Source organism: Melospiza georgiana, chromosome 9 (genome assembly GCF_028018845.1).
Source record: "Melospiza georgiana isolate bMelGeo1 chromosome 9, bMelGeo1.pri, whole genome shotgun sequence".
Lineage (NCBI taxonomy): Eukaryota > Metazoa > Chordata > Aves > Passeriformes > Passerellidae > Melospiza > Melospiza georgiana.
In genome coordinates this window covers 12771495-12787997 of record NC_080438.1, presented here as the reverse complement: position 1 = coordinate 12787997, position 16503 = coordinate 12771495, and positions in this window count along the sequence as shown.

Below are 16503 nucleotides of genomic sequence, written 5' to 3'. Positions count from 1 at the left end.
TTAATACAGGACTTCATTCATGCATCAAAAACAAATCTATAAAGTGAATCTTCTTTCTGGTCTTTTAGGAGTTAACATAATCTTTAGAGTAAATCATAGCTATAGGATATTCAGCTTTATAGCTCAGTTATATTTGAATCACTATGAATAGAAATGAGGAAATGTAATTAAAGATTTAATCAGTGGGAAATGTAGGAAGGGCATTCTTTGTAAAAGTGACAGTATCTATAAAGAATGTACCTCTACCAAAAATGCTTTTCCTAGAAGGTTATGGAACTCTGCTCACACGTGTTCTGGCATTTTCCCCTTCCAGTATGGACAACTACTTTACAGCAAATCCCATCAGAATAACTTTTAAATGTATTGTTGGTTATGCCTGACTTCTATAATTTTAATATTGTAAAATTTAAGGATTAAGATTTGCTTCTACAAGATCACAAAAAAAGTATGATCCTGGAGAATAAGTGAAACTTAGAGAATTAAGATTAAAATACTTTTTCTTTTAGAATACAGCACAGATAGAAAAATCTAGAAGTTGTTTGGTAGAATTTGGTTTGTCTGACTTAATATGAGTAGGAATAATATGATTTTTAAATGCTATAATACTCACTTGGCAATATTTAAAATTTACTATTATCATCTCTAAAAATACCTAAATTTTAGCCTGTCAAGTCACAATTAAAGTTGGGTTAAGTGGCTAATTAAGTCTCTCTCTTGGTCTCAGGAATCTGTAGAACGTTTAATATTAAATACCTCTTCTAATTTATGTATTTTTAATGTAATCTGCAAATACAACTGCAGAAGTGACAAAGAGCAGTGTTCTGTATGATGACGTGTATGAATTTATTTTGGTATGTTCTCTAAATATGCAGGCAAAACTAGTTTGTGTCTCATAGCATTTATGTGAATATTTATTGACCAAAGAGTTGTAGTAAAGAGGCTGCTTGCAATATTCTGGGGTAGCAGCATGAAGTTTGTGGGAATTGAAAGGCCAGAGTATGCTCAACTATTGATCATTGTAGAGTTCCTGAGACTCCTTGCCTTGCCAGATTGGATCTCAAAGTAATAAAATAATAATAAGGAAGTGCTACTAAAAGTTCAGTTGCAGCACCAGTCTTTGTCATAATCACTTAAGGATGCATTACATATTAAGGGAAAGATTAGGTCATGATTGCAAATGATGGTGCAAACATTCTGATGGGCTTTGTGTTCTGTTTTATATTAAGGTTTTGAATTAAGCATCATACCTGATATTTTTCCCCAAATGAAGAATCAGTCTATGTAGAATCTTTCTGGGATGCAGAAATTTCTGCTGGAATGGAGAAAGAAAACTAAGAACTTCTCGCAAAGACAAATGGGCTTAAGAGGTGGGTGTTTTCTGTAATCCAGTAGTTCATTGCTTTGATTTTTTTTAATAAGTTTCATTTTTTAAAAGAACCTACCAGTGTGGTGCTATTTGTGGTACTATTACAATATTCATGATTCTGTTCCATATAGCCAAGGGCTTGTTATAACTGATGGCATAAACTCAGGCACTGTTAGGGTACTTTTTGTAAGTTGACACATATTTGATATTTTAATTCCAGGTAGATGTTAGAATATAATTAACTTGGAAAAAAAAGTAATTTCTCAAGATGATGCTGACTGGAATCCCCTGGGTGCCTCTTTAGGATTAGATTTTGAATACTGATGTGGGTGCAGTGGAAGGAGCCTGTCAGTGTGCTCTCTGAGATCAGTTTGAGTAGGTAGGCAGCTTTTCAGCAGGTAAATGTTGGGAAGAGAAATACTTTAGAAAGGTGGCTCCATCCAGGTCTCCAAGCAATGCAGTGGGCTAATGAAGAGTTGTGCTGAACAGCTCAGCTACTTCTGAGCTGGTTTGCATTCCTGCATTCCACATCATTCAGTGTCATTTTTTTTTCAATTTTCTCATTACAGTATCAGATTTAGGAGTCTATCACTTGCATGTGGGACATATTATCCCTTTTTTATGCTATTCCATTTTCCCAGTGTTACCCCAAATTCTTGAGAGTTGGCTCTTATGTAGTTTTGATTTTCCTCCTATCCTGTTGCTCAGCAGCCACAGAAGGACAGATACAATGATTCCATTCATTCCAGTTCCACTCATAGCTCTGACTATGATACTTGGTCAAAGTAAACATAGGATCTCTTCTTTAGAGAAGAAAGTTTATAAAGATTTGATTCAATTTTCTGTAAGATATCAACCCATTTTTAAATTTTAGAGGGAATAACTGTATTAAATAATCCGTAAAAAATAATTGTAATAAAGCTGTGCTTTGGAGCAAAATGTCGTGTTTCTCCCTCACTCTGTGGTTTCCATTCCAGTGATTTTATCTTTTATAAAACAACCCATAATTTATAACCAGTGTGTCCAAAAAGTGAATAATACCTACAATATTTAATATTCAGAAAACATAAAAACTATGAATACCTCATATTTTAAGGCATAAGGAAACTCTTTTCCACTATTGAGCTAGACAGTGGAACTGGTTGTCCAGCAGGGCTGTACCATCTGCATCTGTGGAGGTTTCCTAGACCAGATTGAATAAAACTTTGAGTAACTTTGACTTCACAGCTGACCCTGCCTTGGGGAGCAGTGTGAGCTGGAGACCTCCTGAGGTCTCCTCCAGCCTGGATTATCCTGGAACAGTGTGAATGGTGGTGGTGATCTGCACAACTGCCTTGTCCCTTCTGCTGTGAGCAGGACTTGGGGCCAGCCATCTATCTTATTCCTCAACATATCTGAGAGAGTATAGGTGCTGAATTTCACATCACTATGGATTTTTTGACCAGTATGATGTATATTATGCAGTTTTATATGTATATATATATTTATATATTGCTATGTAGATCAGTTTGATATTAATTTTAATTACAGGAACAGTACTGTACAAGTTGAAAGTGTGCATATTTTTGGAACAGCTCTGCTTTTTCTCAGAAGCTAGCTGTAGTCTTTGTGTGAATGGTGTCAAACTCTCTCATAATTAACTATTTTAAAAAGTTGCTTCTCTGTGCTGGCCCCTGACCATTGTTTTACAGGAACTTCAGCTTACACATTAATACAATTTTTTTTTGTCCCAAGCCAGAGGACAGCATTTTAAATCAGAGTAGTACTGAGGGTGGACAATGAGGTACATAAATTGTGAAATTCCTGTCTCACATCTGCACTGCTTGAGGGTTCATTTAAATCTAATGATATTTTGAATATAACCTAGCTTCAGCTGTTAAGCACTGGACTCAATCCCAAAGTTTGAATGAATTTGCTGAGATAGTCTCCTTTTTAGTTTTAAACTCAGAGGTGAGAAAACCCATGAGACACTACCAGTTCTTTTACAGAACATGAATAGTCATTATTTGACTTGGGCATGAGGAGTTTGATAGCATATTTCTTGGAAAGCAGCACAGCTTTTCTTTCAGAGAGAGTAGTACAAATCCCTTGTCAGATTCAGCAGATGGCAGCATGCATGTTAACTGGCTGGGTATGTGCTCAAATCTTTTAGCTGCCATGCCATATTGATGAGCGAAGTAATTAATTTGTGAGTGTCTTTAAGGTCAATCACAGTGGAAGTTTTCAGTGTGTTAATATAAAATATCATATTTACCCTGAGGGTGCACTGTCACAGCAGGTAGAAATTAATTGTGGAAATAGATCATTTTCTTCCTAGAATATAACCATGTTGAAAAACGAAAATGTATAAAACCAGTAGAGTACAATTCAGAAGCCCAGTGCTTCAAACCTTAAAACACAAATGTGACATTTCCACAAATGCATTTCTGGGTGGCACCAGGATTGGAGCCTGGGATTAGGCCATGAAAGGTCATGCAAAAAGGAAGGAAAAAAAAAAAGAAAAGAAAAAAGGACATGACCAAGCAAATATTTGTCTGTGATTATTTAATGGAAATACTCATGTCATTTGTATTTGACTGGTTCTGTTTTATAATAGCAGATCAGGTGTGGAGTAAATGACATTTTATCAAACTCTGAAAATAAATAATGGAGGCATATGATAATTATGTAAAACAAATTGCCATATTAGGTAGAAAAATACCCTTGGTTTTTCCAATCTACATGGTGTTTTTCATTGTAATCTTGTCAGATTTGCAGAAACAGGAATAATGGGATAATTAAGACAAAAATCTAAAATGCTGTCTGAATTTTTCAGCAATGTTGAATTTTGCCCAAGGCTCTCAAGGTGAACTTTTCTGTGTAAAAAATGCTATAGACTTTGACTATTGGTGAATGTTTTAAATATTCCTTTCTAGCTGTTAAGAAACATTTCTTCTGTTTGTGTGTTTGTCTAAAGCGAAGTTAGGCCTGCTGATGGTATTAGTGTAGGTATAATGAGAAATCAGTATCTCACTATCTTCCATTTACTTAAGAAAGGTTAGTGAAATATTGGAGTCATCTAGCATAAAAAGATCATTGTATTGTGACCCAAAAAAATCAACCACTCAGACTACCATTAATTTATGAGTGCTAATTGCTGGTTTGTACCAAGTCCTGCTTATCTCACAAGAAACCTTACAACTAAAATTTGTTCAGAAAACTGTGAAAATTTCCCAATGAGTAGATATTTTTTATCTACTAAGTTACAGATAATTGCCAATAAAGGAACATGCTCTTTTTGCTCACTGATTTAATGAAAAAATAATTCATTACAATTTAAGTTCTCTCTGAAGCAGTGTAAGCTCCTGATCTGAAGGGATTTATATGCACAGTTATAATCACAGATAAAGTTGGTAGGAACATCAGTCAGTGAAGTTAATAAGAATGTTGCCTCTCTGTATTTCCATCACTGTGAAGTGGTTGCATTTATTACAATTCAGATGAAATGTGTTTTATATGGAGATAAAGGGATGTGCATAACCTTCAGAAGGGTTTCCAGTCAAACCATAAAGAAACCACATTGTGTTTCCATCCTGTGTTTCATGTTGTGGAGGCTCCCCTACTACACCCATCCTTAAAAAATTAATTCCTGTAATATAGGACATAATGGGTTCCTTTCCCAACTAATTGTTTTTTGCAGTTAATATGGAATGTGAGTCAGGTGGATCTTCTGTAAAAGTCGAGAACAAACTGTTATAATATATTTGACAGGATTTAGGGAGCACAATGCATAAAACAGTGTTCCTGTCTTTGTTCAAGTGTATTAATTTCTCAACTGATTAAAGAGGGCTGGAGAGAGAGAAAAGCTTTATTCACATAATAACATCTATGTTTCTTTGGTTTGCATATAAAGGCCAATATTTGCTTTCTCATCTTTGATCTTGTTACAAAATAAATGTTCATATAAAACCACAGCTCAGAATATTAATGTACCATTGAAAGAACGAGATGAAGAAAGAAAAAGACCTCTAGTCTAGGAAGTCTTTAAAGTTTTTTTACAGACAGGCTGTGAACATTAGTTTTGATAATTCATTCAGCCATAAAGCCAAGTTTGGACCTCTGTATAAGCTTTCAGTTTGATTCCTTTATAACTGTCACTCTGCTGTGCTGAGATGCCTGCAATCAAGTTAGAAGTTGTTGGCACTGTCTAGGCCCCTACTGGATAGTTTACATGTACATCCATTGCAGTGGAAATTCTGTTTGCTTTGTAGAAATGGTCCAAATTACTGTAGTCAGTTTTTGTGTGTAGACTTTCATATTTTAATGCAGTTAAGCATAGTGTGAAAAAGAAGGAAAATTTCTGAGTGGGCAGATCTGCAAGGTGAACCAGGAAGAGAATGATAACAGCTTATAAATTTTTAATGACTTCTAAATTCTCTATGTGAATTAGCTATTTGGAAAGTTACTGAAGCCCTTACTACCTTAATAAAATATTTTCTGTGGGCATCTGTCAGTTTAATGAAATAACTGGATACTAGAAATCACAGAGAAGGCACACAGTGGCTCCAGACAAACTTCCGACAGAGACTGATACCTCTTAATCAAATCCCTGCATCATTTAGTTGAGAGGACGCTTTTTCCTTCTTGCCAAGATGTTGGATTTCTTTGCTAAGGTATGAGGCTTAAGTTCAAATGAACATTAAATACTGGAAAATAATTGTCTGGAAGAAGAAAAATAATATGATGCTTTTTGGAGGACTGTTTAAACAGTAACAGACTGGCAAGGTGTGAACGGTGTTAGAGAGTGTTTGGGTTTTTTGATCCTGTTTGCTGCAGGAAAAAAAAGCAAACACTACTCTATCCTTCATCTTCCCCTTATTTTTTTGAAATGAAATGTTGGCTAATTTAATCCAAATTTAAGAGAGGGATAGATGTGTTAAGGAAATTATTTTAATATTAGAATTTGGGGGAAAAGTATTAGTGGTGGTACAGAGGAGACACCTATATGAGCACTGCTTGCAGAGGGATCTTAAATTTTGCTGTTCTGTTTGCTAGCAAGGTGATCAGCATATCCTTACTTCTGAACCAGTCATGGGCCAAAGGAATCTCTTATGCATTTGATATTGAGAAGTCCTTGAACAAGGCCAAGCACATTTTGAATGACAAGTATTCCTAATATTTTATTATGAATCTTCAGTTGGAGTCAATGATATAGGTTTGGTAATTTCTTGTTAAATAATCCAGTTTCTCTGTACAAATTCTCAGGAAAAAATATGTGGATTGTATCACTTTTCAGATTGATCAATACATGTCTGTAAACTATATGGGTGTGTGATAAAATATATTAGAATAGTACTGAATGGTATTATCTTACAGACCTGTAACTGCCACTTGTATTCAAACATTTTTGAGTTATGTGTTAGAGGAGTACAAGTACCTTTGAAAGAGCAGGCTCTCTCAGCTGGCATGAGGCTATTGTTACTGACTTTGCCATACTTTTTAGATTCTGTAGGAATGTAGTTAGCTATGTTCTAAAATGTAATTTCCCAATTATTTGCCTTCATCTAAATGAAATTAAAGTCATTCTGCATATTTTGATTATTCAACAACAGAACTAGAAGATCTTGATTTTATTATTGATTTTAAATTGAGAAAATGTATTGCCTAACTAGATTTATCATATTAATTCTATTAATTATATTGATATTGATAATCTAAGAATTAAAAACTAACTTTTTCAATCAAAACTCTATAGAAATCTTGCTAAAAGATTTTTTAATAGTCTCACTTTTTCCTATGTATTAAATGATGGCTTTTAGAAACATGCTAAGGATTTTAATGCAACTTTGGTTTCCCATTCTGTGAGACTGACTGAAACAAGATCAAAGCAAGATCAAAGGCATTCATAAAAAACAAAACCAGATACAAACAGTAGGTGCTTTCTCAAGAAGCTTTGCATAACACAACAAAGATTTGTAAAGATGGCACAGCTTTCCAGGCTAATAGAGGAAGATATTAGAAGTACTTGCATAAAATTCTACTATTTGTATTTCAGAACTTCAGCTGTAGTCTTTAGGTGAGTTGGTTGAAAAGTTGCATATGAAACTGTTAACATTAATTTATTATTATATGTATCGATCTTATGTACACAGAGGGAAGACTAACTGAAATAGTAATCCTGGATTTTGCAAACAGTTTTCATTATTTGTGAGGAAAAATGGTGGATTTTGGTAACTGAGAGGGTACAAAGTAGAAGGAAATATTTTTGATTAGTCTTGATATTTTCCGGCCTCATCAGTTACAGATTTTTGACAAAAGCTTGGAGTCATATCCTAGACAGTGTTTATGCAGTGCAGAAATGTTTTATGCACACAGCAGTAGAAGGGAAATGAAGGTAACAAAGGGGACAGGCTGTGAACAGAGGTAAAAAAGAGGGAAAGGACTGAAACAAAAAATATTGAGTAACAAAGCAAAACAGAAACTGAAACAAATCCAAAAAAATTATCTAATTTTTTAAAAATTTCTGATTACCTACTTAAGCTAAAAAGCCCCAACCATAAGCACATGTAAAAATGTGTTTTACTGAATTTGTCTGATTTTGAGTTGTGTTATAAAGTTTGAGTTTCAACTAATTAAAACTGAGAATGCAAAAAAAAATCCCATGTAATCATATTTGCAATGTTTATAATCAACTCTCAATCAGCACCGACTTGTGATACAACCCTGTGTCATAGATGTACTTCTTTTTATAGATATGGCATTCCATACTTACAGAGGGTGAGCTAAATTGAAATTGAGGAACCTTTTGAAATTTACTCATCATTAATTTGCAATATGCCATTCCCAAGAGTCTTGGTTTGCTTGGATGCTGACCTTTAAGTCACTGTCAGTCAGTGTAAATGACATATATAACATGCATACATGGCTAAGAAAGCTGTTTCTGTTGTGTAACACAGAGCTTTAGAAATGTTTAATGTCACCTAACTTCCAGGCAGAAGAAAGCAACCCCTTAGGATATGGTTGTTACAGTGTTGGGTTTTTTTTCCTTGCATAAGGTACAGTGATCTTAAAATGTAGTTTAATTGCTGAGATGATGAAGTGTCCCTTATACTGGAAAATATTTCTGTTGACGTTTTTGTTGTCCCTTTTATATATCAACATCTGAGTCACAGTCAGAACTGAAGGAAGACTGTCTTCTCTTCTTAAAAGCTGTTTGAGAAGAGCTCTTGGAGAATGCACAACTGCTGCCTTGCTATCACAGAGTAGCATCAGGAAATATGTGCGAGCTAAACGTCAGTTAGGTGTAGCAAAGAATGAGTACAGCTAGTTGGAAATTACCCATGTCTACTTGGACAATGCAAAGTTTACTCAATTCTTACTTTTTTCCTGTGATGCCAAACTCAGTGATTTTATCTGTTTTTAGTTGTGTTTATAAAAACTAGTGCAGTTTTGTGTTCTGATTTCACTACTAGGCTCAGACCAGGAGCTATCAAGCAAATACTGGAAACGTTGAGACTAAGTCTAACTGTTGTTGCCAATTAAAAACAGTGGAATGCGCAGATCCTGGGTATCATTTTGTTTCTTCTATAAGTTTCAGAGGCATAATTGTTGGAAGAATGTTGATTTCCTATGAGCCCTGTGATAAGCTACCCACATTGTGCCCAGTCACAATTTACATGTGTGTGAGGTCAGGCACAATTTGGTTGATGTAGCAGATGTGCTCTCTGGAGTATTTTGCTGATTTTATATGTTGGTATTGGTACGGTACTCCTTCATATTATAGTGGTCTAGATCGTTGCAAATCAAAATAGAGATTAGATGAAAGCTCCTTGTTTGTATTTGCTCTAAGTGTGGCATATGGTCTTGTACAGACTAGGAGTTAATTCCGTGCCAGATTAAATACTTGAAATGTCAACAGCACATGAAAACTAAGCAAAAAGAAAAATCACAAGAAAAAATGGAAAGCGCAAAAGGTATCCATAAGTGTAAGCATATAGCATTAGGGTTTTTGTGTTAACAAACATGTCCAGATCCATAAAATTTTTCACTCTCTTGTAGAAATTTAATAGCCCCAGGGCATTAGCTCATGAATCACTTGCAGCTCTGAAGAGGTTCATATTTCTTACCTGTTCCAACTGCTTTGTGTATGAATCACTAAAGGAACGGGCTAGTATGGGATCTGCTGAGGCCTATGAATTACTGTGGGGAAAAATGGGTCAGGAGAAGTGGTGTCAGAATTTCATGCTGTTTGATTGTAGTAGACCCAAGTGTAGACCCTGTCTATCCTTGCCCTGTGCATTCTTCTTGGAGGAAGCCAGTGATCCTTTGGAAGATGACTCCTCTTGCTTGGGAACCAGTCTGAGGGACTCCCATGGTTTCAATCATTTAGCATGTGCCTGCAGGAAGAGGGCTGTAAATGACATTGATGTAAGGAGGAGACAAAGGAAAGTTTTCTCTGAGTGGACATGATTTGGTAGTGTGGGACATCAGAATAACACTGCTGATTGCAGTAAGTTTCTGCACACAAGATGGAGTGTGTACAAATCCTATGCACTTTTTGGCTTGAATTCTGTCCCGCACTAAGATTACAGTTTTCGCCTTTCCTCCTTTGGATTTAGTATGTGCCTGAGTTTTTTGTCAGCTTCAAGTCTCTCTGGGGTGTTAGTCTCTCTTTTCCCCTCAGGTTGGTGCGGGTTGGAAACTTCACACCAGGCAAAGCCCCTGTGTGTGTGTTGTCTATTGAGAAGATGGTTCCGAATGCTGTGATAGTTCATCAGGGAATGGATTGCTGGCACAGTTTGGTCAGAAGGGAGCTGGAACTATAATAAGCCACTAGAGCACAGTGGCATTTAAGGAGATGCTGAGGAGGGTTAGAACACTGAGGGAGGAGCTGCATAAAAAGCTTCAAGAGAAGGCTTTGCAGTCTCAATAGCAGTAGAGGGACTGATGACAATTCTCTTGTCAAGAGAAACAATCACGTAATATACTGTGATCTGTGCTGTTTCAGGCAGTGCTGAACTAGTGCTTTTGCTTAGATAAACCATCTCTCTTGCATGATGCCTTTCTTTTCTAATTTCTGGTTAACAACTCCAGATACCTTTCCTATAGTGTTCATTGAAGACTGAAATTATTCAGCTGTGAAAATCATAATGGGATTCATTTTGATAATTGAAGTTTGGAGGAATAAATCTGAAGCTCTGTCAAACATTTCAGACTCAGAAGTACCACAGCCAAGATATATACCAAGAGGTGATAGAAACTGTGGCTTCATAATTTAACAACAGCACAGTATTATCATTATTGTTCCTTATATGTAGGTGTGAATGTATATGAAAACAGGAGTTGAGGAGTACTTGGGAAGCTATTTCCCCTAAACCTCATTGCAAGCAATTATTTAGGACCCTAAGTGGATGTGGTAGTGTGTAAGTTAATCCACGGACCTTCAGTTCTGAAGACACATGGTTCAGTTCACCAGTAAAATGTATTGGATAAACTAGAACTTTATCCACATTCAGTCACTGATCTGACATCCAGGATTTGGCATTGTGTATGACAATATCCTGTCAACCTTCTGATGCTCCACTGTGCTTATTAGCTTTTCAAGACTAGGCAAAAAATTATCATTTAAGTTGTAATTAGTCTTTCTGATTCTTAATTTTTGCCTTTCTCCTAAGTATGTGCAGTACATGAAATCTCAGTCTTACAGCTAAGAAAAGGTGACAATGGTGATTAAAAAACTGAAAGCATTGACATCTGTGAGAAATCTAGTGAGAAATGTTTTATTACATTCAAAAAAATTCTGAAACCCAGTTAAAAATTAAAGCAGAAAAACACTAAAATGGGATGTAAACATGTTTTCTGTCTGAAAACAGCAAAGTGACTGTCAGCTGAAAAAAAATCAATATATTTGCTCAATAATTTCATTATCAATTGTTTGATTTCATTTGTATGTGTAAAATTTCATAGAAAATTATTACAAATTGACTCAGAATCAAGATATCATTGAAAATGCTTATGTAGAATTCTCATCAGTTTGATAGTAACCCTTCAGAGGTACAAGCAGACTAAGAATCCTGGTCAGTGTCTAATTACTGTACACTCAAAATGATTGTGAGGGTTTGGGGAGAGTGGGAAAGAAAACAATTTATTGTTGTGTGAAAGCAATAACCTGAAAATGAAATATGCCTGGTTTTGTGTTTATTGATGGCTCATCTGAACAGCTCCATAACCACAAAGGAAATAGCTTTCTTTTAAGGCACTATAGAGAGAGTACTGTCTGAAGAGGGCTTATTGCTTCCTATCCTTCATGAAAAGATGTGGCTTTTAATGAAATATGCATAAAAGTCATTTTAGATATGTGACCTACATAATCACACTCATCCTGAGAGGCCAGGGTAGAAAATTTTTCTATTCAGAATAATTAAACTCCCCCTTTGTATTATTCCTCATTAATTCAATATTCTTCTAAAAAATAAAGCTCCCACAACAGTTTTGGTAATCAGCTTTTCAGATTTATGAGCTATTTTTATGCTAGTATTATTCTATGAGACAAGGCTCCTTGATCAATTGCCAGGTAACTGTTTCAGTCTCTTCCCAACATCGTGCTAATCCAGCACATTAAATTATTTTTAATTGAGTAACTTCATTAATCAAAAAATCCCCTTTGTCATGATTCTGCAACCATAAACAGGATCTTATACAAGCAATTATCTAAATACAGTCACGTTTCTTCCTTTATCTCCATAGCTCTGTTGTGCAGAAGAAAAAAAAATTTCCCAAGCAAAGAAGGAACATACTAGAAAAATTAAAGAAGCTTATTGTCATTGAAATTATTCCCCAAAGTACAAGACCAGTTTTAACCAGAGGTCCAGATATAACACAGCTTTTAGAAAAATTGAGATATACTTTCAGTATACTTTTATGTATATAAAACAGTTGTTCTGCTTGTCTGCAAGGAAATGTTCTATCTCAGGCCTTCATAAGTACACATACAATGAGGATGTAAAAATTAAGACTAAGCAGAAGTGATTCAGGTAGTGTATTTTCAGGTTGAAATAAGGAAAAGATTACAGGGACAGTTTGCTTTAAAGCAGTATGTTTTATGTTACCCAAAATGATGGAATAATTGAAATTAATGTTCATGCATTCTTTGCTGCATAGTTACAGAGTACCAGCTGCATCCTTTTCAGCTGAAGAGTGGCTTTTTGCATTCAAGTGCTCTTCCTGAAGCACTTTATTATTCCAGCAACATTTTATTATTTTATTATTCCAGTCACAACAATGCCCTCCTAAAAAACACCCAAAAGGAAATGAAAGGTGTGTCTGAAAGGATCAAGAGGGACTGAGGGGGAAGATGGTATAGGCTTTTTTACAGCATCTTCTTTGTTCTCACAATGACTCAGAAATGCTTGACATTCATGACAGAAGAAGAAATCTTTGTTCTCTGTAGTGAAAACATTATATTTTGATTTCTTGTAAGAATCCTTCACGTAACAGTATTCTTATTTTTACCAAGGGTGAGAAGAAGAAATTTACATCATCCAGCATACATATTCAAAGTATATTCCCTTGATCAAAACTTAGGCCTCCAATATATTGCAGTAGATTAAATAGTATAGCTATGGAAGATATCTGAGCTGCCATTACTGTTGATTTTTAGCTCTACATGTCGCTGAGGGTCAATCATTATTATTTCTGTTAGTTTTTCACCTAACAGCAGCTCACATAGTAGACCTCATAGCACTGCTTTCTGTTCATGACCCATGTTTAAGGCAATGAAGGCAGAAAGGGTTTCTACCCAGGCTTCAAGCAGACCACTTGTAAAATAGCTGATAGATCAAATAAATGTCTCTCTTGATGGAAAGAAAAACCTGTACAGGACTTCAGTGAATTTGGTGCAACATCACTTTAAGGAATCCAGACATCTGTGTGGATGATTTAGAGCCTCTATAGTGAGTAATCAGAAGTTGACGTGTATTAAAGGCAATGAAAAGTATTTTGGAAATCAGCATAAGGAATGACAATCTGTGCTGATGTGATTGTTCTTGTGATTGTTCTTTGTGGACCCTGTTTAGATTGGATAGAAATATATGTGAATTTTGGAGGCTGGACTGCTTACGTGTGCCTTAAGTGTGTAAAATTAGGCACTATCCTAATTTTGCCATTATCCTCCCATCCATTGACCATACACCATTACATGCTGAGATATCATATGAACTCAAGTCTGTTTTTGCTAGTAGTGTTAGGTATACTTTTACTTTTCATTGGTGAATTTTCTTAAGAAAATGCATCTGGTTTACAATCCAAGTAATTCCTCATTAGAGGCTTGAGCTCCAGTAAAATATTCAGTTGTTTTGAATTGATCTTCCTAAGGAAATTCAGTTCCCAATAAATGGTTGCTAAATGAATGCAGTAAGGTTTTTTATTAATGAAGAGTGTTGTTTTGTGTAGGTTCTTTTTACCATTTTGTATTCAATTTTTTAGTTTAAAAGTTATTCATAATTTCTGTCTTTCAGCATTGAAGCTTTTACCCTGAAGAGCCATACTGCCTGGTCTCTAGCTAAGCTCTCTGCCTAATGTCTGCAAGTGCATATTATGATGTTGCAAGTACTTTTTTTGTTTGTTGATTAGAATGACTACATTTATACCTAAGAAGTCACCTGAAGGCTACTGAGGAGCAAATAGCAGCCTGCACATTGATTTAAGTAGATATGAGCAAGTGCCACAACCCATGTACTCTGCAGATATTAAATCTGAGTGCAGTAGAGTCCTTTAGCTTGGTTGCCATGGGGTAATTCAAGTTGAAACCCACCCATCATGACAGCTGCTGATCTGACTCAAATTAAAACTAGCTATTAATACGGTGCTACTGGTACTACTGCTGCTACTAATGTTACTGTAAACTATTCCTCCTGCTATTGACTGCTGATCCTGCAGTCATTTCTAAAACTGTACCTGCTAACAGAACTTACCCTGCTTCCATTTACGCCTGTCGTTGGTGTTCTTTGGCATTTCTGATGCAATGTGTGGTAGAGCCTTTAAGACTTCTTTAATGCTTTGCTAATTTAGCCTTTAATGGAAAAAGTGGATGCCATATCAGTATATTTATGCCTGTAGAGCTTTTATTCCTTCTCAATTCTGCCTTTGTGCAGGCTTGTACCACTTTCTTTATAAACTGTGTTTGCATGAGGTTGATGATGGTAGAAAATTTCTCCTTTTGAAATTGCCTTAATATCTTTGTGTGATAAATGTGTAATCGGTTGTTTTTTGTTTCTTTTTCCAGTTTGTTTTGTTTAAGGTGACTTGTAGTAGAAAAAATACCTAGTCCTTTGCATATTTTTTCTCTACAGGCAGTTAGCTGATGCAAAACAAGTTCTGTCTTTTTAACTGGGTATCTAACCCCACTCATTCATAACAGTTAAAGGCATGAAAAAGAGCAAGGGATTTGATTCATTGCCTGTTATGACCCATTCAAAAAAGTAAATTAAATGAGATTTTTATTCCTACAGTTTAATAGATTAAAAAAAGAGTCCCGGTCCTCCAGAAATATGGTGTCATCTATGGTAGTGTGCTTGATTTTCTCTTCCAGAAAAGTTTTGTGTTGTTATTCAGTGGTCTGAGTCATCATTTCTGTATCCTTAAATTCAGGCTATTCGTGTTTATACTGCAGTGTGTGAATCCTGTCAATCATCCCCACATTTCTCAGTTCATGCCCCTGCTGTATCTCCCTGCCTTATGCTTTTTGTCCAGCTATTTCCCAGTTTCTCTCTCTGGCAGTTTCCAGTCACAGTGCCTGTGCTGTCCCTGCTTCAGTGTTTTCCTTCTCATTTGACCTCTGATATACCAGACTTCTAGTGTAGAATACACAGTTGTGTCTGAACTGGAAAAAATCATTGGATAAATACTAAGAAAAGAACAAAAATGTTCTTTTATTAAATCCTCCCTGTCCTGGGGTTTTGATGTTTTAGTTCTATGTTTCTTATGATTTCATTGTGAACCTAATTTTACGTTGGTAATTAGTTTGCATATGCAACATCTGTATTTATACTTACCATTATATATATATATATATATATCTCTACATTGTATCTTAGTTTGTGTATGCATCAATAATTTAAATCTCTATTACTGATCATCATAACTGGGAAAACTTTCTGAGGAGAAAATTGTTTCAAACTCCTGCTTTTCTCCCACCATAATTTACAGTTACTAAAATAATTTTTGGATTTTGAAAGGAAGCAATCAAACTATTGGTGTAATATGGGTAAAACAACAGAAGATGGATGGGATAAAACCACACATCACTATTTTTAGTGTATTCAGTCATTTCTTTGTACTTGAAAGGAAGCCAGGACTAGAAATAAGGTTTTTCAAAGGGAGTGTCAATTCCAGTGCTCACTATTGTATACCTAGGCATAGTTTGAGGACCAATTTGTAAAACTCAAAGGACACTTAACACTGTAGTAAATAAACTAGCTGCCTATCAGGTAGATCTCCAATACTGTAGTAAAGATCAAAGGTTGCAACTGTAGTGTGCTACATGAAGAAAATGTGGATACTAAATGAGCCTTGTAGATATCTCAAAATGCAGTAAATTAATTAAAAAGCTCGGAGAGGTATTCCTGCTTCACTGTGTGTAGGATGATGAGGGAAAGTTACTGATCTGATGTGGAGAGGAAACCCAAATGCCTTTGACTCTGAAGTTGGCAAATAGCATGCAAATGGAGCTCCTGAGGGATATTAACGAAAGCAGGAACGGGGGACCCTGGTTTTGCCTCTCTGGAGAGCTAGAGCCAATACTCTGTGGCTCCTTGTTACAATTTATGCATTTTCTAGAAAATTGGAATGTTGTGGTACTAATATTAATCCAAGCCTTTCAAGTTTTTTTGTTTTACTGAAGGACGGTTGGAATTCATAGAAAGATAATATGAATAAGATGAAAGGCTGAGTATTAATTTGATCTTGTATTTAAAAATCCAGGAATGCTTGCTATTAGTTAGTTGTTAGGCTTTTAAATCTTTCTGCTTGATGAAGCAATTTTATTCCTTCCCTTGTGTGCCTTTTTGAAGAACATAGAGTAAGGTTTTATGTACATCAAGCCTATACTTTGTTTTACAATATTGATTCATTGTTAATTGGACTAGAACCAACTCTAAATA